The sequence below is a fragment of the Pyxicephalus adspersus genome, chromosome 1 (genome assembly GCF_032062135.1).
Source record: "Pyxicephalus adspersus chromosome 1, UCB_Pads_2.0, whole genome shotgun sequence".
In the NCBI taxonomy this organism is placed as follows: Eukaryota; Metazoa; Chordata; class Amphibia; order Anura; family Pyxicephalidae; genus Pyxicephalus; species Pyxicephalus adspersus.
The window spans coordinates 93,064,469-93,087,165 of record NC_092858.1 but is presented as its reverse complement, the minus strand read 5'-3'; the positions used below and the strand labels follow the sequence as shown (position 1 = coordinate 93,087,165).

The following is a 22,697-nucleotide window of genomic DNA, read 5'->3' as shown; positions in this document are numbered from 1 at the left end:
TCAGAAAAGGCAGATTGTGAATTCAGACTTGCATTTGTTTTTTGCTCAAAGACCAAGAATGACCCATAGAAACAAATTTGGTAGAATGACCCATAGAAACAAATTTGGTGGAATTCTTTATTCTCAGTACAGGTTCTCTTTAATGATCATTTGTCACCATTAACCAGGTATACATAAAAACATTCATATCATATTTAAATTCGAATTATATGTATGGCCAGTGACAAGACACTTCTTTAGTCGGTGCCATGAAGTAAACATCTCAGTACTGCTTTTGCCTTCTCTCTCAAGTCTTATCTCTCATCAGCCCAAACAAGTCAAAATATAAAATGATTTATCCCATGAATAGGAACCCTGTTTTACTTCTTAACTAAGGATGTAAAGGATTTGCTACTGAACTGAGAAAACGCAAGTTTGTTCGCAGGGCAGGAAAACATTTTTGTATTATGTTTGTATCAAATTTCTTGGATTTTTTTACAAGTGGGTTGAGAAAGACACACAGCAATTGAATACAGCTGTGGAACCCTGTTTAAATAATGAATACGTTCTCTGATTTGGCAAAGAATTGCCTCCCTGTAATATTTTGACAGAAAATACAGGACTCTCTTTAGAAAGGCTCTAAATTTGTTTTTTATTTTTGGTTGGTCCTGTAATTTTACATAAAAACATGTAATACTGAGTCTAATCCTGATAAACATCGTCTGCTCAATGTTAGTGTTAAAAAAGTGTATGTTGGTGAAATAAAGCACACTGAAGGCACAGATAGCAGTGAAAGGCCATCTACACTAGAAACTAAATATAGACAGTGGTTCACCCAATTCACAACTGAAAATTACGCTTTGAAATGCAAGAAGCACAGACTATGGGTTCACCTTTTAGTCAGGAGTAGTTGTACCTCACCAGCCAACCACACTTTTATTTTTTAACTTTTTCTTTATCAGTTTGGAATGCAAGATAGATATTTCTAAACACCTCCTTTGGAGGCCCCTAATACTTTCAGATCTGCCTTTCCCTTGAATAGTATTGGTGATACATTAGGCTATGTACACACATCAGGTGATTATCCCCCAATGACGTTCGGGAATCTGACATGTGTACAGCATGTTTCCAGATGTTCTTTGTGGATCTGTTAGGATGGATCCATTAACAACCAATGGGGAACAACGGCTATACAAGTCAAGGGAGGCAAGCATAGCAGGGTGTCACTTGCTATTCCTCCCACCCTCCGTAGAACAGAATGGATGCTGTGTGTAAAGTGCTCATTCCATAATCTGAAATTATCATAAAAGGTTGTTTCCAGCGACAAAAATACTATGTGTGTATGCAGCCTTAGATAGAAAGAGTTATGTTATGTACAGCACTGGTTTCAAGAAACAGGCCCATCTACCCCACGTATAAGGAGCATCATAAAATCCATCTGCAGTTGATTCTTCAGAATTTAGATTAAACCAAGCATGTGGGCCCCCCAAAAATAATTTGAATCACCTACAAAGCACCAAGGGACTCCTTTCCAGTAACCAGCTCCCATGGCTCTTGTTATTCCCTTACCCCCCTCACATTTTAGGTCAGTAAGGGTATCTATCACAGCAGTGGGCTAATAGTACAGAGGTAGGAGGTAGCAAGCTAGAGCCACAGAAACCAATCATTGTTTCTAAAACAGAAGGACCCAAGTCCCTGGATACTCTGCAGGAGATCCAAATTGACATTGAGGCCTCCTGGTTATTCTTGTTATTTGAAGCAAAGGATAGTTTTTATATTTCTAATACCATTGCAGTCTTTATTGGGTAATATAGACATTCACATAGATTTTATTAGTTCTCAGAAATTGATGTTCAAAGAGCAGCTCCAGGGGAGCTTGTTATCGTTCACCACTGAGATAAGAGACCCTGGCAGTGTTCGCCTGTGACACTCGTCCAGCACCCCCGCCCCCTCCTCTATATAAGGTTATAATGCAAGATGTTCTCTGCTAGAAATTTGGTGCAGTGGATATTTGTTCCTCCTTGGTTAAGTAAATACTTTAAATGCATGCAAAAGAAAACAAGCAATGAGTGTAATATAATGAAATGTCTTCTCTGCTAGTGACTTTGGGTAGTAGATTTAATTGTTTTCTCTCCACTGTGTTAGGTCATTACCATATAGGTTGGTACCATATAGGTTTGTAAGAAAAAAGTAACTAACATAAGGTATTTATGGATAACATAATTTAAATGCTGTCATTCCCCATAGAAAGCTCATTTTCTTTTAATAAGAGCTAGCATAGAATCTTTGTTGTAAAATGCATACTCAGAACAAACATAAAAAATAAATATTTAAAAACGTACTTGATAAATTATGTTTATGTATGTGTTCGGTATACAACATTTATTTGAAATAAATATCATGGCCAACCTGTTTTTGATTTTCTTGGATAGAAAGGAGGAGGATTAGAACACCTGTGTTTTATATATATATATATATATATATATATATATATACACACACACAAATATAATGCAATTTTTGCAATTTGTAGCTCGATCATTGAACGGCCGATTTTAGAGCTAGCAAAACAAAAATCATGTTATCCAACAACTTCTGATGAATGATGATGATGATGGTGACACCACCAATTTGTAGCTGCATAAATAAGCATTTTACTTCCTGCAGATATAACTGTGCTGGGAGATAGAAATTGTATTAATATAAGAAGGGTTGTAGCTGATTCAGACCTCTGAAACTGCTTTTGTGACACAGCCCTCAGGGGCTCGGTACACACATCAGATGATTCTTGTCCGATTATTGTTTCAAGGCTAGTTTCAGATAAGAATTTGACATGTACATGTGTACAGCACCCGTCCAATATAGTTAATAAATCCGTCCTGGCAAATCCACGAACGACTGCAATGCAAGTGGAGGGGAGAGAGCACAGCAGGGTGCTGCTCTGTCACTCTCCTCCCTCCCCTCTTCATAGAGCAGAATGGCACGCGTTCATTATTATTATTATTAAACAGGATTTATATAGCGCCAACATATTACGCAGCGCTGTACATTAAATAGGTTCATGCACCTTTCAGTCTTTTGTTGTTGGAGCTTTGGACCTGCCAGGAGTTCAGATTGTATAGTACACTAAACTTACACCTATCTAAAAGTAAAAAGTTTTGATTGGACATACAATGTCAAGAAAAAAACTGATGAAACTTACAAAGCTTTAGCACTCTGTACACAGATTGTTATGGTAATATTTCAGTTTGCTGTTTGGACTCTGCACAAAATCCAAACATGTTAATTATTGATTGCAATCAGATTTAACTTGTGTTGCACTGTAGTAATGGCTCTTATGCGATATCTCCAGCTTTCCAGCTTGTATATTAACTTGTTACAATGTTTCTATCAATCTCTGTGAATTGTAAATTCAAACTCTGATAATGCAAGCCAAGAAGTAATAAAATGTCATGTTGCAAGACCTATAATGCAATAGTAATGTTCTGCATATTTGTTGGCTTTTTCTTGATGTTAATTACTTAACTAATGTGTAACTTGTTCTATCTGATAATGTTCTGAGACCAAAATGTGACCAAACAAATATAGCCAAACAATATCAATAGTGGCCACTCATTAATAATCAAAATGTCTTTCTTTGAAGATAAGTTATTGATAGTATAGCAATATGACTTTAGTCTAATTGGCTTTAGTGACAAGGCCACAAGAAAATGTGGTTTATGTGGTTACACTTGATGTGCTTTTTAGCCCATGAATCTGGTCCTAGAATTTCTCTACACAGGGTAGTAGGGATCCCAACATTTTCTGTTCATGTACTATGATTTTCTGATCTTTGTCCTTCTTGGAAATAAACAAGCTTACTGTAGATTAGAGTGTTTTACCCTCAGACAGCATACCAGAAGTTTGATTACACTCAAACCATAAAAAGTGAATCCAGGCTATTGGACTTTCAACTTTTTACATATTGCTAATCATTAAATTAAAGATGAATTATACTCCAAAAAGAAAACACACTTACCTTTAATCCGGCAGGGCAGTCCGATCACTCTGGTGGTGTCCGACATGGGGTCCGGCGTTGTCTCAGCAGCCACCATTTTCGTCCTTTTATCCGGGTTCTTCATCCTACGTCACCTGACCCAGGCGCGAGATTGGGTGACGTAGTATGAAAAAAATTTGTGAGATCGGCAAATTTTTCCCTTTGAGCATAAAGGCTCATTCTGCGCATGCCCAAGATGCATGAGGCCTATCCCGGGAAGCTTTGCGATCCCATTCATTCTCCACTGCCTAGGCGGCCGAGCATTAGGGTGTGGTGCTGCACCCTTTTGTTTCTTAAAAAATGGGTGTTGCACCTTAAAAAAAACAAAAACAACAGAATTTTTACCTTACATAAAAGGGTTCTCTACCTTTTTATGTAAAGGGAAAATTCTGAGTATAGGTATGCTTTACTTTAAAACAAGACCAAACCCCCTACACCCCTAATAACATCTGTAACTGTGGGCATCGAGAAATGGATTCTCATAAATTATAGCAGAAACACTTAAATCATCCAGATTGTTTTCTCATCAACTCATACCACCCTGCTCCACTTCATGTGTTTACATTAGAAATTAGATGGTTAGAAGGTTTTAAGTAACTGCTGTGGGTGGGTGAGCTGAGCTGCTGAACAAAATACCGGTAATTTAATTTAGTGCTTCTACAGTAAACTTAAGGATGAATTGCACCACTCTGCCTGCAATTACAGAGGTAATTTATGGTTTGTCAGCAATCTATAAATATTTAAATGCCTATAACCTTGTTATTAGTTTTATAAGGTGCTCAAAATTTTAGGAAGACTATAGTAGCTCACTGATAAGTAATTATTTCTTAAATATTGATTGTATAAATATTCATAATGGACCAAGTATTACACACTGTAGAGCAGGGGTCAGTAAACTCCGGCCTTTAGGCCAAATACGACCTAAAGGCCTAATGCCAGCTGGCAACCCAGGGCTCCGGAGCCGCGGGTTGCCGGCCAGATCTGCCAGGGGGCGTTAGGAACTGCTGGAGCCGCCGAAGCTCCAGTGCCACATCCTTGCTGTTCCTTCCCTATTTACCGCGGCCGGCGTTGATATTCCCCCACTGTGGTAATTAGGGAAAGCTCCCTGAAGGTTAATCCCTCTCCTCCGCAATGCCTATGGAGGAGTGGGATTTCACTTCAGGGGGCATTCCCTGGTGGTGGGCAGAGCCATTAGGGTGGGACTCAGAGTCCGGCCTAATGTACTCCCGCCCACCCCATAAATGGCCTAGTGTCCATAAAGTTTTGCCGACCCCTGCTGTAGAGGCAGCAATGGCTTTGATGGACTAGGGAAACCCATCCTAGCTAGATAACTATGAAAATAGGTCTGCAGATAGCATATTTCTCTTAATCATCTTCAAACTCTTCAATAAAATGTGTGGCAATTATCCTGTTATAGTTATGACTATTTTTAGGGTATGTGTCTTGTAGAAAAAACATATTGTTAGAGGGAATGTTTTTAACGTCAGTAAAATTGCACTATTGAGCATTGACATTTACCTAACAATCTTTTGTGTTCGAACAAATGAAAACACATGGACCTGGAAGATTCTCCAGACTAGCTTAGTGAATGTCAGCTGCATGTCAGATTCACTGCTTTATAAAAAAGACCCCTTAGCCAGTTGTCACTGAAACACATATGCCCTTGAAGATTTCCCTTCACCTCCTGTTTAAATGGGAACTGGAATATTCTATGAAGCGGCTTGTGTCCGAGTGACACTGATCATCACAAAACATAGGGTTAATCTCCCCAACAGGGAAACAGACAGCAATAAACTCTGGAATGATGTTTTAAATGTTCCCCACTCTGTCCAATACTAAAAGAAAAATGTTTGGAGTAGGGGTGTATTTTAACACTTTGCATTACTTTGTTGAATTTGTGTGTTAATATTTTTTTTTGTCTAGAAGTAATTTTAAGGCAGGAAAACAATATTAAAATGCAGCACCCTGTCCAATTTCCACATTTAAATCCATTGGCTTCAAGGAAACATGATCACTTTCAGCCAGATCAATGCAGCAGTGGAAATATTATGAGCGAGAAGAGGCTTGTATTGGCGTAGAACACTTATACAGCTTGCAAAGTCCCTGCCAGGAAGAATTAAGGCTGCAATGGACAGAAATGAGTGCACTAATGTTATAAATATATCACTTTGAACTTGAACATTAACTATATATTACATAAATTATGAAAATGGACTTGGTCATTTTTAATAAGAACCTAAGCTGCTGCTTTCATACTTTTTAAGTACATTAAATAACACATTCTGCTTAAGAGCAACTTCTCCTTTTCCTAAAATGTGGTCTGTCCTCTTTGTCACATTCAGATCTGGTTTATATTTATACAAGGTGCATGATATTGTGCAGCCACAGTAATTTATGGTCCTGCAGAAGCACAGTGGTCTGTTGGGTGCATATTACTGAGATCTGTATCCTATTATATGAATGCTTAGAACTCCTCCATTCCAAACATCTACATCTCTCAGGGCTGAAGTTCTCAACTGCTACCTTGGTCTTCTGCCATTCCAATGACAGGTTGTTAACAACCATATTGATGCAACATACACACAAATGAATAACACATTTTCGTATCATTTTTATTATATTATATTATATTTTGTCATCACACAACTGTTCTGTCCAAGATTAAGTATTTCTGTATGTTTAAACATATGAGGAACATCTACTTTCCCGTATATATGTGCATTATTTGAATGTATTTTTAAAGCATATGTCTTCCACTGATGCAAAGAAAGAATTATATTGAAGGATTTCAGCTCTGAATACTATTATTATTGACTTGTTTTATATTGATTAATGTTTTCCTAGGTAATTAAACTAAACTGGGACTGTCGGGGAGAACAATACTAAATGTGTTACCTACCATATAGATCAGAGGTAGGCAAACTCCGGCCTTTAGGCCAGATACAGCCTAGCCAGTATTCCAGTCTGGCCTAAAGTCCCCCTTAGTTATTTTTTGTTGGATCCGGCCTAATTGAATTGTTGCGTTATTGCGAGTTCCCGTGATATCATCGAGTTCCCGCACAGTAACCCCAATTACTATGTCTAAAGAGCAGAAGCAACGCGCAGCTACCAGTCTCCAGAAGGTTGACCTTGAACATCGCGTCTTCAACCCCGAATGGACTGAGGAATTATTCTTCACCCAACGCGGCAACAAAGCCCTGTGTTTAGTGTGCAACGACACTAACAGCACTTTCAAGCGGTCGAATCTCAAGGGGCATTTCGATGCCAAGCACGCACACATGTACAGAGACTACACTATGGATGAGTGGAAAACTGTGGCTACTCGCTTGCAGTCATGGTTGGAAAAAACCTTTCCTTGGACACCTTGTTTCTTCTGGCCTAGTGTGCCTTCTTGACCTCCTGAAATGACCTAGTAGTCCAAAAAGTTTGCTGACTCCTGATATAGAATATACCCTGGCTACCTATAAACTTTCAAGAGGAGAAGCTATAGATTTTTAGGAATACTAATCCAACAACGGGCTGATAACTTGCAGGCGCAGTTAACAACCCAAAATGCCAGCTACAGATTCACTGTGGGTACCCTACCTAACATGGCTTTAGGGCAGATATCCTAACCAATAATATCTAATTAGATGATTATTATTTTTGCTGGCAATAAACCCACAAATAATGCCATAGCAATGTATATATATATGGGGAGATTAGGAAGATCTTCAGAGGCTGTAGCATATAAATTGGGAGGTATAGCAAGGTAAGTGCGATCCCATGTGCACAGCGTTGCCTAAACCCATATAAACAGACCCAAGCATCCCTTTTTCAAAAGTCAAGTGGATTCAAACTTTATTGCATTAATAATGACTCCTGACACTGCTTTCTACCTATTTTTATGCTCTCAACAGTGAAGAGCCCCGTCACTGATGGGCTTTAACAGTATGCCCGAGAACCCACACACATAAAGTATATCTGTAACTTTGAATACAAGAAAACTATGATTTTCTCAAGATTCCTTTATCTATCCTATCCAAAATCAGCATGTCCACTTGGCATTACCTGGCTCTCAAATTTGTTTGGTAGCATTTATATTTTCTCCTGGCACCTTTATTACAGCACACAGATGAGTCTACAAGTTTTTTATAGACAAATAGAACTTAACAGCCCTACGTGGCTCTCCAGTTTATTTCTATGGAGCTTGTTGCACCCGCAGACTGGAGAAAAGGTACCAAGGGAAAATCAAAAGTAATGGCCAGCACAGAAGAAAGCCAGGCAGTGAAAAACAGCTGCATCTGAGATCTTTTTTTGTTATTATTGTAGAGAAAACCTCTACAGATTTTTTGGAAAACAAAAGTAACACCTATAGTCAAGTATTAATTTCCTTACAGATTTACCTTATTGTTTAGTTTTGTATTATTTATATCCAAGGCTTCTACCAGTGACATTAGTTTACTTAATTGGGAGGATAATGCTATAAAGAAAGCACAAATAGGAAGCCTTTTTTAATCCAGAAATGTTGAAGTTTAATATGCTGATTTATTGTCTTCCCTAGGTATTTCCCCACATTTCCCCAAGCCTTCAAAAACTTAAAAACTAAAATCCAACAAATAAAAGGCATGGGCCAGGGTCAGTAAAGCTAGGGGGCAAATGTGCTTCTAATGAACACCGTGCAAAACTTATAGTGTGCATTGAAATGCAGTAAACATTTTCAGTACAGGAGAGAAATCTGTACAACTGAACAAGATGGAAGGTAAAGTTGCAATTCAGCTTTAAAGTCCCAAATCTGCACACCTGCTGTGGTGATATTGATGAATCCTTATTCTACCTTGAGGATATTTAATACATTTTCATGAACATTTAAAATTACCAAATGCACAGGAATAGGATCTGGAATTATAGCAAAATATCAGGGATTGCCCCAGCTAGCTAAGCTCAAACTCTGAGTAAAATATCACTTTTAGAAGAAAAAAACTTTTAAAAAGGGTGAAAAGTGATGTTTTAAAAGTACGCTATGCTTTACTGGTAGTGAATAATCCATAAATGGGAATCTATTCCCATAAAACTATTCTACAAAGGAGTTTTAGGAGAGAAGTGTTTTTCAAGACCATCATACTGTTTAGATTCATATCACATGCTATACAAGTTGTTTACCCACATGTAACATCCCCCCTAAGTAGGTCCACATAATAAAAAACATGTTGCATGCTAAACGTCTTCAGTTGAACTGGGAGGCTCCATGGGTTAAGAAGAAGTCTTTTGGGTACAATCAAAATCATTGCCAGCTGACAGTTTTCTGCTCTATAAATGGTAGAAAAAGTAGTTAAAGTAACTTAACCCTCGTGCTGCAAAACTAGTAGTATCAATAAACTTCAAGGCATTTAGATAAATGATTTAACGTTTCTTACATTCCAGTCTTGGATAGAATCAAAAGTTTCATTTTCTGCTGTAACTCCTACCATACTTTGATCTCATATCAAAGAAAAAAAAGTCCCCATGTCACAATGACAAAAACAGCAAACATAATAATTAATCATAATTTTGCAGCTGTTTAATTTACTTTTTGTGTTCCAATTACTGATAAGAATTAATTAACAAAAATAGTTCACGTAGCATCACATAGATCCCATTCTTTACTGCAGCTAACAAGAAGGTTCCATTCACACTATGGAAGTCCGCTGCACTGCTTTTAACCCACATACCTTATATGTTACACGTTAATGTATATTGTGTAAAGGCAGGCCGGTCATGTATATGAGCTGCAAGGTATCCTAGTGTAAAGAAAATGGAATATGCAGCAGATTTGGTTAAAATACTACAATACACAATAGTACTTTACAATCTATTGCAGTGCTCTGAAACATGTGATTCACCAATTTTTACACAATGCACTGGAGCAAATGGACATTAGTGAATGTGAGGCAGCAACTGCCAGGACCATTAACAACCCTACACCAAGAATAGGTTAGGTATTTAAGGTGATACAACAGTTTTTGCTATATAGCAGCTATAGGGAACATCAGCTTTAAAGTTAACTTTAGGTGGCTTAAATCCCATGAAAATTTGCTGTCTTTAAGGAAACATAAATATTAATTGTGTCTAAGTAGTATGCTTAAATATGTACCTTTTATATCTTAAATTCCACCTGAAGTAGCTGTATATGTACCTGCAGGTTTCTGGCATATAATGTGTTTGTGATAATGGCCCTGATTTATTAAAGCTCTCCAACACTAGAGAAGATAACAAAGGTAAACCTGGATGATCCAGCAACCCTGAAATAGATTTTTTAAAAATGATTTGTTACGTGTTGGCAAATGTTTTCAATCCTGGACCAGATCCAATCCAAGTTTGCTGTATACCCCAGGATCTCCCATGATAGTCATATTCTCCAGTCTTGGAGAAATTTGATAATTCAGGCCCGGTGTGTGATTGGATCTAAAATTGCAAATTTTTAATATAATGAAATCCTGATACCTAAATCAGAGAAGTCTGTAAGTGAGTTGTACTCTGCCCCGACACACTTGATTACATTAGTGTTTACTAGTTGAATCACAATGGTGTGATGAGTAAAGGTCATTTGTTCATAACTCCAGAAGAAGCTCTATATAGACCGAAGAAAGTAGAGAACAACAGAAGAATCTGTAGCCAACAAAACTCTTCATTGCATTTCTAGTAGATCTTTTTACATGCCTATGTTTTCATTCTAAAGTACCATAATAAAACAATACACAATTTCTGCAGACAACAACATTAGTAACATGTGGCATGTGTGTTTTGTGCTTATGTCAAATGAGTATTTATAAAAAGACCTGTTGAAGTGAGCAGTCTTTTGCCTTTGAGTTGACTTATGCTCATTGAAATCCAACAAAGTTGGGCCAAATTTTTCCAAAAACTACCTGTAACCTACTGAATGTACAGGAAAAGTTTTGACTATCTTCTAACAAATGCAGCCTGCAGCAAAGTGGATCTGAAAATGGTTCGGAGCTCAACTAACGTTAGACCTCCATTTGCACAAGTGCTCTATCTCCATTTGCAATCAAACATTTACCTTTTTTTAACCTTATTGTTTCTAGAGCTGGAAAACCTAATTTTTTTTTCTGTATTATTGCTACTGGATCACTCACACCTCTAATTAACAGACTGTCTGTCTTAAGGTTGGAAGGGTCCTGTGAGGCACCCATTGTAAAACTCATTGAATATTCCATATGGAAAGAGCAGCCGTTGTTGGTTGTCATAGGAGAATTGGTGCAAAGAAGCTGCTAGCTGCTCTGTACATGCAATACTAAAAAAATGGATACAAATGAATGGGCTATGGTCAGACACTGGCCTTCCCTTGGGAATATTATTCTGGTTGGAGTTCAACTTAAAGTATGTTTTATCAAAATATTAACAGGAAGTACAGGGTGTTAGGTGAAGGACTCCTAGGTATGTATAATGGCATCTTCCCAATGTTTGAGCCAAAGGTGAAGTATGTGAAGAGTATTTAACTTCCTGAAGTCTCCCCTTAAGCATAGCACTGAACAGAATATATATTAATATATATTAATATATTCATATATTATATATTTATATTATACAAATTGAGCAGGCCTTAATTATTTCACCACTATACAGCATAACTGGACACAAATCATATTGCACAGCATTGTCCATACTTGGAACATTCCTATGCAGCATAACTTTTTCAGTTCATACAGCTACACATAGCCATCATTGACATATCATACTTATACAGCAAAAACCTTTCTTAGCTTGTATTTACACTGTTTTGTTCCTATTCAGACCGCATATACACAACAAAACCTGCTCATTTCACCTAGACGTTGGCCATACGTAATAGATTATGAATATGCAGACCCTCAGAATATTTCTGTATGTATTCATATGTTATATAAATATATAATATATATATATATATATATATATATATATATATATATATATATCAGGATGTTCTCTCTTATATTGCATTAATCTGGGTAATGCCAAATCAGCCCAATCACTCCTGCTTGGATGCAATTGTTTCTGACTCATTTCACATGACACATGGTAAGTTATGATGAAATTGTGAAATTTCACATATCACTACAATTAAAAAAATGTCATCATTTCCTATTTTTTAAATGGAATGTAGGTATAACAGAATTGTAGAGACTGCACTGGTACTGGTCTCTAGCGGTCCCATGTAGGGTATTCCAAGTCTCTGAATATCTCTTTCAGAAAGTCCCCAATCTCCAAACAGGCCTGTGGCAAGTATCCAGTCCTTGACCAACTTCTTTTGCATGCGCACAGTTCCTGACCATCTACTGTTGCATGTCTAGTATGTGATGCCTTTCTGTACCACGGCCATGGAATAGACATTAGGTGGCCTTAATGCTGTCGCTGTAGGGATATCAGGGGCTGCATTGGGTTCCCCTGTGTCAAGTAAGTTTACCACCACCAGCCCTAAGTAACAACAAACAATTTCTCATATATAAAGAAGCCCCCCCATGTTTTACTATATTTTTTATTGGAATTATTAGATATAAAGTTAAAAAATACAAAGTTCTCCAATACTCATTTATTACTGATAGTTTTTTTAGCTTTGGATACAAGTTAGAAAAAAAAGTTAGAACCCCCGGAGATATTTTCCCTCACTTCCTGTTCTTTTGAAAGCCTTTTACCAGACAGGAAGTGTGGGGAAATCTGCAACAACGAAATTGACAACAAAATTCCAGACTGGTCAATGACCAGTCACATCCTGTACTGGACCTTTTGACCAGACAGAAAGTTAAGGTATATTTCCAGTGAAGCCTCTGACTTCTCTATTGAAAACTAAAATGTTATGGGTATGGATACACTTTAGGCAATATAATCTTTCTAGGGTTACAATGACACAGCATGGACCTTACATGGATACTCTTATATGGCACAACATTCATTCATCAGCCCCCGTGTCTATAGAATTTGGGAATCAGCTTTAAGTTGTGAAATAAAACACATTATCCTAAAAAACATTTGTTTAATTCAAATTGAGCAAAAGTATTTTTATGAGTAGAATTATTATATTTATTAGATACAATTATTTTTAGATATATTAGGATTGTTTCTCCATAGCATCTATTACAACCCTGCGAAACACATGCAAGTTTTTTTTAAATGCAAGCATTTGCCCCAGGCCAGCCAGTGCAAGGGACTCAAAAAACCGAATTGCATGTAACAAAAACAGAGGCTTTAAAGAACCTGATACCTCTCAGCCTTTCTTTACAAAGTAAATGGTACCTTCATTATAAACCTGTGGAACCATTATACATGTAGAAAGGGTAATACTTATAAAAGTGTTACAGAGAAGCCTTTAATTCTAAGTAGTTGAGAGTTTAAAATGTAATCTGTGCTCAGAACCCACTTATATCTTCAGCTCTACATAAGAATGATAAGTAGGGATCAGCAAAGTACTGACCATACAATCAGTATACATGCCCAAACTACTGTCTATGTGCAAAGCCTGTGATCTTAGTAATATGCTTAGCTTCGTACACACGTCAGATGATTTTTGCCCAAGATGAATAGTTGTGTTTGTCTCAAGTGAAAATTGGTGGTCCCTCAACATCATTTATCACTCCTCCATGGTGTTCACTCCTATGGAGGAGAGCACAGTGAGGTGCCACTCATTCCTCCTTACCCCTCCTCTCCGTAGAACAGAACAGAGCTGTGCGTACAGCACTCGTCCGTTCATCTGTCATTGAAAACAATCATGAAAGATCATTTCCAGCAACAATTATCTGAAGTCCATCGGACATCTGTTCGGGGCTTTAGTCTCAGAACAGAAATATATTTACAATGGGCAAAGTGGTTGTAAATTGTTATCAGTTTCTGTCCCTGTGTGTCTAACTTTAAATAACTGATACTTCCCGATAAATGATATCTTTTTTACTCCCACCTCTCTCTGGGTAATTCATACACAAATTATAATTCTGTGCAACTTTATATTATTATTATTTTTATTAAATAAATCATTTTATCTGGAGAGTAAAAACTTTTAGCATACATCACACAAGTTCTGTAAACTAAAAACAGCAATCACTACATCCCATTAGAAATATTTTTAAAAAAATGAGAAGTCATAAAAAGTTTGGTAATTTCACTTCGGAATATATTTAGTTACCTTCATACTTAAAGTAAAGGGCTATTGAAACTGTAATAGAACATGAATAAGGTTACTCACCTCCACTTCCAGCGAGCAGGCGTATTGTCCTTCTTCGCCCTCTGGGCAGAGATATTTTTAATTCCTTAGATCAATACCACTTCTTCCTTTTCACCATGATGGTTCCTTGATTTCGATTCTTATGTAGCGCAGTGATGGCAGTCTTTCAATTTCAGTAGAAAATGTACTAAGTCCCTTTTTACAAGAGTTTGCTAGAACGCCATATTGAAACTATGCCATGATCCTGTTTTTCAGGCTCAACCACTCCTTGTTCAGGTGTACTGTGACTTTTTTTTTTTTTTGCTGTTTATTAATCTCTCTCTCCTCCTCCTTCACTCCTGTCCAGTGTGTATTCTGTAAATCAGTAGTTGCAGACAGACGACTGATTCTACTCCCACCTCCCTCTGGGTAATTGCCATGAACCACAGACCCACCCCATGCCGCTTACAGTATCACTGCTCAACTGTCATGATTTGACAAAACTTTCTGCAGTTTACTTGCTGTGCAGTCAACATTTTAGGCTTTTTGAACACTAAACTCCTCAGTTCCTATAATAGGAGGAAGTCTAAAAAGCTTCTTTGTTCCCCTAAACTAATATAAATGTCATATTTCTATATAGCAGTCACTCCAGATCTGTGGCTGTACAAGAAACATGTTATCTCTGCATTCCAAATAAAAGTTAAATTTCTAGGATTATAAACAAAAAGAAAAAATGTCATTTGTCAAACAAGATCACAGCGCTGCACTGCAGAATGAGACGGTGACAAAAATGCTTTTCATTTTTGCTGGGGTAGCCAGTTAATCAGCAGTAAAAAAAAAATCATGAGGGTTTAGTGCTTTATGGAAATTAGTAATGAAAGACATGGAGCCCACCATTGTGTCTACAAATTTAGGTTTAGTACCATTGAATTTAATTATACAGGACAGGATTATATTGAATTAATGATACAGGACAAGTAGGCTGATTGGGCGTTCTGCTTTTGCTGGCTGCATGCTTGTTATGAGTGAGTGACTCACAAAGTACCAAAGCCATAGGCAGCAAGGCAACAGCTTTCTCAAGAAAGAAATAGTAATGGTCCATGCATTTTTCTGGTCCCCATTATATAAAATCGTGCTTAGAATGGGGAACAATATGCATTGGTCTGTGGGTGCAGATAAATACTGGAAAATGGCCATGGCTAGAGGGAATTTAATAGTGCAATGTAAACTCAATCCAGACCTAAAGCTAAATTTAATTAAATAAGTTGATAATCTGCCAATAAATCTGTAATTGTGTTTATTCAGTCCTAATATCCAGGAACCTTTGCTGAAAGATTTACCTTCATTCCCTTTTATGGTGACAACTCAAAATTATGTATGCACTTTTTCAGCAACACAATTTGGTCACCATTCACCAACCTGTCCATAGCCTATACCGGAAAAATAAAGAAGAACCCACACACTGATAAAGTCATCACTCTGCTCTCTCCTCCTGTAATCATGTCCACACAAAGCAAAGCAAAGCAGTAGAATTCTGATTGTGCCACCTTCATGGTCTGAGCACAGAAAAACAAATATTGTTAAAGAGACAAAGGATCTCCAATATTTTACCTTAGTATAAATGACTGAGGTAAATGGTATTTTTTCATAGCTGCTTACAGTTTAGCATTAATGGAAATCATGTTTCCTAATGTTATCAGCAAACCTTTGCATGTCCTCTGTTCTTTTCCTTGTGAGAGACGCTCTTGAAAAGGAACAGAAATAATAAATTCAGATAAAACAAGATAAAAAAATTGTTAATATGTCTTAATTAAAATTATTAATAATAAATGATAGTATATGCCATAAATATATATGAGTATAAACACAGTCAAAGTACAAAAGAGAACTTTTTGGCATTTTCCCATGAATTTTGTTTGTATCATTTCCTGTCATGTCTCCCAGGTCTCCCACACCCCCAGGTAAGAACATTCCAAAAAAATTTTGTACATGAGAAAAATGCCAACCATGGGCACAGCTCTCCTTTGATGAATCAGAGATCACTCCACCTCTGTGGTAATCAATATAGTGCTTTATTGTGCCTTACTGAGTAATAGAATGGTGCAGACACTGTTCATGTTCTGCTACAGTCCCTATCCATCTGTAAAAATAAAGAACAATACCTAATCCATGTGTATCCAAATCTCTCTAATCCTTCATCCAACCTCTGTGCTCAATATTTGTGTCTTCATAATTACACCAACTGCTTATTGCTAACTTGCATACATTGCATCATTGGCCATAACGGGTAACTTATGGTCAGTGTAACAGAACAGCAATATTACCGGATGTGTTTTGGATGATGAGTAAAAAGCATTTCCTATCTGACCTTATTATAGACTCTACACAGTATCACTTCTCTTGTATGCTGGGTATAATTCTCAGTACCTGTTCTTATTCTGTATTCTGTAGGTATGGATTCTGCATAGTACCACTTCCCTTGTCCTGTATGCTGGGTGTAATTCTTTGTCTCATTTGTTTAGTGTGTGTTATCACTTTCCCTTGTCCCGTATGCTGGGTATCATTCTTAGTATCCGACCTTATTCAGTATGTATGGACTCTGCACAGTATCACTTCTCTTGTCCTGTATGCTGGGTGTAATTCTCAGTATCTGACCTTATTCTGTATGTATGGACTCTGCACACTACTACTTCTCTTCTCCTGTATGCTGGGTGTAATTCTCAGTATCTGACCTTATTCTGTATGTATGGTCTCTGCACACTACTACTTCTCTTGTCCTGTATGCTGGGTGTAATTCTCAGTATCTGACCTTATTCTGTATGTGTGGATTCTGCACAGTATCACTTCTCTTCTCCTGTATGCTGGGTGTAATTCTCAGTATCTGACCTTATTTTGTATGTATGGACTCTGCACACTACTACTTCTCTTGTCCTGTATGCTGGGTGTAATTCTCAGTATCTGACCTTATTCTGTACGAACAGACTCTGCACAGTATCACTTCTTTTGTCCTGTATTCTGGCTATAATTCTCAGTATCTGACCCTATTCTGTATGTACGGACTCTGCACAGTATCACTTCTCTTGTCCTGTATGCTGGATATAATTCTTAGTATCTGACCCTATTCTGTATGAACAGACTGCACAGTATCACTTCTCTTGTCCTGTATGCTGGCTTTAATTCTCAGTATCTGACCCTATTCTGTATGTACGGACTCTGCACAGTATCACTTCTCTTGTCCTGTATGCTGAGTATAATTCTCAGTATCTGACCCTATTCTGTATGAACAGACTGCACAGTATCACTTCTCTTGTCCTGTATGCTGAGTACAACTCTCAGTATCTGACCCTATTCTGTATGAACAGACTGCACAGTATCATTTCTCTTGTCCTGTATGCAGATTATAATTTGTTGGCTCAGTTTTTTTGTGTGTGCTACTAGATGCAGCATTGTACCACTTCCTTCTCTTTCCAGAAGTGATTTTTTGCATGGCTTCTGAAGAATTTAGCTATATTGACATTTTACTAGAGTGAGTGCCGTGTCCTTATCACCGATAAACCGTTCTCACAGTTTGACATCATTCCCATGTAATAACTAAATCAGCCAGTGAATGTTAATGTTCCACATTTCAAGAAAACATAATGTTTGATCCATTTTCAGGGAAATCAATTTTTAAGAAAATGCTTCTAAATGTGCCATTATATATCCTCCTTATATAGATAGATAAAAGGGGATGGGGATACTAACCGTGGCTGTAGCACAATTTTACCAATCCTCATGATTATTTTAGACAATAAATGATCTCAGTATATCAATTAACCTACATATTTAAATTCCTTACCTCTGTATGATACACTATCACAAATCTGTGCCTTTCTATTTGAGTTCTTTAATTTATCAAGGAGCTGACCTTTCTAGAGCCATGTAACATTATAGTATGACGTACATTGTGTTTGATAAAGAAAGTTTGGACTGTTAGATAATTAGAAGGATTATATGACAATTAGGACAATGCAATCACTGTGAAAAGGGAGGAAGTTCTCATGGAGTGCACAAAAAGAAGTCAGATTGTATTGCACATCCAGACCTGTACTGCACATAATAATAACAGCATAGAAGTAGAACAGTAAGAACACATTGATATTGTCCTTTTATCAGTCCATCACTGAAACAACATCATGCCAATACAGCAGAGTGAAGGATACAGTATTCCTGTGTACAGTTCAGCTCTCACCAGAGCCATGTTTTTGTCTGTCATTCACAATAAAGGTGAGTTACCCATAAAATCCCTGGATACCTGGCTTTTAATTTTAAAGCACATTGTAAAGAACCAAAATGATCCCCCCTCCTCTTCTATGTTACTTCCCCCACCTCCTAGATTGTAAGCTCTTTGGGGCAGGGTCCTCTCCTCCTGTGTCACTGTCTGTATTCGTCTGTCATTTGCAAACCCTATTTAATGTACATCGCTGCGTAATATGTTGGCACTATATAAATCCTGTTGATTATTAACAATATAATAAAAATGATAATAATAAAATGCAAAGCAGGAAGTAAAAGTGTAAACTGTAAGTTAAAATTTTGGACCAGCAGAAAGGAGTTATTCTCTAAAAGCTGTGCCGAAAAACATAAGAGAGGGCAAATGACTAGTTTCTGTATTGCCTGTGGTATCCCAACAGTTGATCCTTCCCAGTTGCTGATTTACTATTTGCCTTGTTTGTTTGTGTGTGGGGGTGGCCATCTTGGTTGTTGACAGCAGCATTTAACTGGCCCAGCATTTTGGAGGTTTCTCCATTTATTTTATAACAGGCCACTAACAAACATACACACAGAAAACAATGCACATGTCCCTTAAGGAAGAGAGTAGACACCTGAGCTATGGTTGTTTTTTGGTGCATTGACACATGTTGAGGACCAAAGGAAATGGCTAGGACCTGCGCCACTATTACTTTATTACATCCAGCAATCTATTACAACGCATGCTGCAAAATGCATAAATCATTGTGATTGTGTCCTTACTGAATGAAAATTGTGGTGTACATGTTCTTATATTTGCAAATGTATGCAGTTGAGAGCTGTGTTTGTAAAATATTAGAAAAAGAATAGAAGGATTATCTTTAATATCTAATTGGGGAGTGTCAGGGAAATTGTTTTTGTATTGTATAATTACTCTGGTTAATTTACTGGAGGATTAGAATGTTCACTTAGCCAAAACAAGCCCTGGTTACTACTCTCATCTATGTTTATTGGAAATTACTTTTTTTTGATTCCCTGTGCATTATTTGGGTAATGTGAATTCAGCTGTACTTAGCCAAGAGAACTTTTTAACTCTTTATCAAATTGTTAAATTTGATTTGTTTCAGTACAATCAACAACCTAATATTCAAGACTTAATTAGTCTATTTACTATTTTTTTTTTGCAGTTTTATCTTTTTTTGTTGTTTTTTTTTTTTTTAATCTAGTCTTTTACATTTGCTACATTTGTAAAATGTGCAAAAATCAGCATTTGGTCAATCCAATTTTTTTAAAAGGTTTATTTAGGGAAATGGGTGTGTTAAATGTTTGGGCAATACTGCCATCTACAAGAGGAATGGACACAAAAACTGGCAAGCAAAAAAACTGTGGGCCAGTGCAGGATAATCCTTTCCACTAATAGCATGCCTCTGTTTTGTGATAATAAACAAAGTTTGCAGTGTCCCCCCAATGGACTCCAGAATTAAAGCATTTTACGATAAGTGCAAAAGTCTGTTTTACTTTTTTGCCTATTAGGAAAAACAGGAAGTCTTAAACCTTGGAACATCCAAAGGTAGTCTCAAATAGTGGTGGTAAAGACAGCAAACAATTGCTAACAGGCCCAAAGAAAAGTTTGAAACTAGAGGCTGTTTGCAGTTTAAAGAGCCATCTGAAGAACCTTACATGCAAATCTGACATCAGATGAGACCAATATATCCACCTTGTAAAACTTAGAGGTGTAAACAGAATACTAGGCAGCAGGCTGACAATTCTGAAAAAAATTTTGCCTGCCAAAAAGCCCAAAAGTAATTACAGATCTAGTTAAGTGTGTCTTCACAGGATCAAGGGGGTATGACATACCTGAGTTGAAGCCCCCCTCAAGGGCCTATTCAAAATTACAAAAAGTGAATTAGTCTTTCTGAAAAAAGCAATGGCTGGGAAGCAGGCATGCGCAGACATCTCACCAGGTCAGTGTGTCACATGTGACAATGCGAAGAAATGAGGATCGTCCCAATGCCTTCCATCTCAACAAAGCAGAGCAGACCAGGAACAGAGGATGAAAGGCAAAGATAATGGTGCACTGATCCTACAGAGCAAACAAACAATTGAGCCCTGCCATTGCACACAAACTTAACATTTTGAGGTTATACGTGCAGGCCAGTATATATGCCAACCTCCAGCTGTGACACAGGTCCTGCAACCCTTCCAGGTGTAGAGATCACTTCTGACTTCTATACAAACATTTGTATAGGCTATTCATTTACATGCCAGACAGTGTGGTCAGAGGTTGTGCGCTGCTCTACACATAATTCCTTTCTATCAGATCATGTCTGGCTCTGCTGTTTTTCGTTGTAAGTGCCTAAACAACTCTGATTAATGTTGTTATATCTGTGGCAGTTTTACCATTCCCAGATAATGGGCGAACACATGGGCAGCACATTTGTAGAGCAAGCCCATTTGGCATATTTCAAAGTTAAACTTGGTGATCAAGATAAGTCTTGGGCCCCTCATAAGGTGTGCAAACAATGTGTCGAGGGTTTATGGATGTGGACAAAGGAAACACTTGATAAGATGCCATTTGGTATACCTATGGTTGGGCGAGAGCCAGGAGATCATTTCAGTGATTGTTACTTTTGTAGTGAAAACTTCAGGATATACCAAAAAAAATAAACGTAACATAGAGTCTACCATCGGCTTTACGCCCAGTGGCTCATTAATATGAAATCCCAGTGCCGGTTCTTGGCACACTACCTTCTCTTGCAGAACATGATTTTGGTGATGAACTAGGTGACAAAAATGATGAAGAGTTTGAAAATGGAGAGAATTCTGTTCGCAGGGGATTTGATCAGCATGAGTTGAGTGATTTGGGACTATCAAAGAAAGCTTCAGAACTCCTAGCATCGGGACTGCGTGAGAAAAACTTACTTGAAAAAGGAACAAAGGTATCGTACTTTCGAACCTTTCGAGAAATTGCATTTCTGCAGTACTTTAGAGCTGACAGTGGCTTTGTGTATTGCCATAACATACCTGATTTAATGGAGGAATTGAGAATTCCAATCTATAACTCAACTGAAGGGCGACTATTCATCTATAGCTCAAAGCGGAGCTTAAAGTGTGTCCTCCTTCACAATAGCAATATATTTGGGTTAGTCCCAATTGGCAATTCAGTTTCTCTTTGTGAAGAATATGCAGACATAAAGAGAGTCATTGAGTTGCAATATCCACCACCAACACAATTGGGTCATCTGTGTTGACCTTAAAATGGTATGCCACCTTCTTGGTCAGCAACGCGGATACACCAAGTATCCCTGTTATCTGTGCATGTGGGACAGCAGAGCTTGTGAGAGGTATTGGGTGGAACGAAATTGGCCTCCAGGATCTGCCCTGAAACCAGGTGATACCAACATTCTACATGAGCCACTTGTTGATAGAAAGAATAATATATTCCTGCCTATGCACATGAAACTGGGTCTGATGAAGAAACTGGGTCTGATGAATGCCTTATTTTGGCATTTCCTAGCCTGACGTTTGAAAAAATTAACCGATGTGTTTGATGGTCCACAGATTCGGCAGCTCATTAAAGATGAACATTTCATCAGGACAATGTCAGAAGTCGAAAAGAATGCTTATCAAGGACTTTCTTGGAAACACACAAGCAAATAATTACACATAAATTGTCCAGAAACTCTTGGAGAGCTACAAAATGCTTGGTTGCAATATGAGCATCAAGGTGCATTTTCTTCATAGCCATCTTTCTAACTTCCAGGAAAACCTTGGTGCAGTCAGTGATGAGCAAGGTGAAGGATTTCACCAAGATTTGAAAGTCATGGAAGGACGGTAATTAATATTATTATTATTACACAGTATTTATATAGCACCATCATATTACACAGCACTGTACAAAGTCCATAGTCGTGTCACTAACTGTCCCTCAAAGGAGCTCACAATCTAATGTCCCTACCATAGTCATATGTCATTAATGTAGTCTAAGGTCAATTCTCACTGCATGTTTTGGGGATGTGGGAGGAAACCGGAGTACCCAGAGTAAACCCACATAGACACAGGGAGAGCCTGCAAACTCCATGCAGACTATGTCCTGGCAGGGAATCAAACCTGGGACCTAGCGCTGCAAAGGCCAGAGTGCTAACCCCTGAGCCACCATGCCACAGGTAACAGGGTAGATGGGATGTACAAATGATGCCTGACTATTGATGGAGCATCCGGCAGGATTGTCCTGAACACTCCAGGAAAAGCTATAGGCGTAAATTTTTATCTTAACTGCTTACCCGATTAATTTTTAAATGT

The 22,697-nt window shown here is 37.7% G+C and overlaps 1 protein-coding gene across 1 annotated transcript in view; it reads right to left on the bottom strand.

Annotated features, from left to right (window-relative positions):
* The window catches only part of NCMAP (non-compact myelin associated protein), a 35,372-nt gene extending 20,530 nt beyond the window's left edge, over positions 1-14,842 (bottom strand). Inside the window, exon 1 of the mRNA XM_072419211.1 lies at positions 14,208-14,842. The gene's annotated coding sequence lies outside the window, so the exon portion shown is untranslated. The remainder of the gene's footprint in view (positions 1-14,207) is intronic.
* Positions 14,843-22,697: the final 7,855 nt, after the last annotated feature.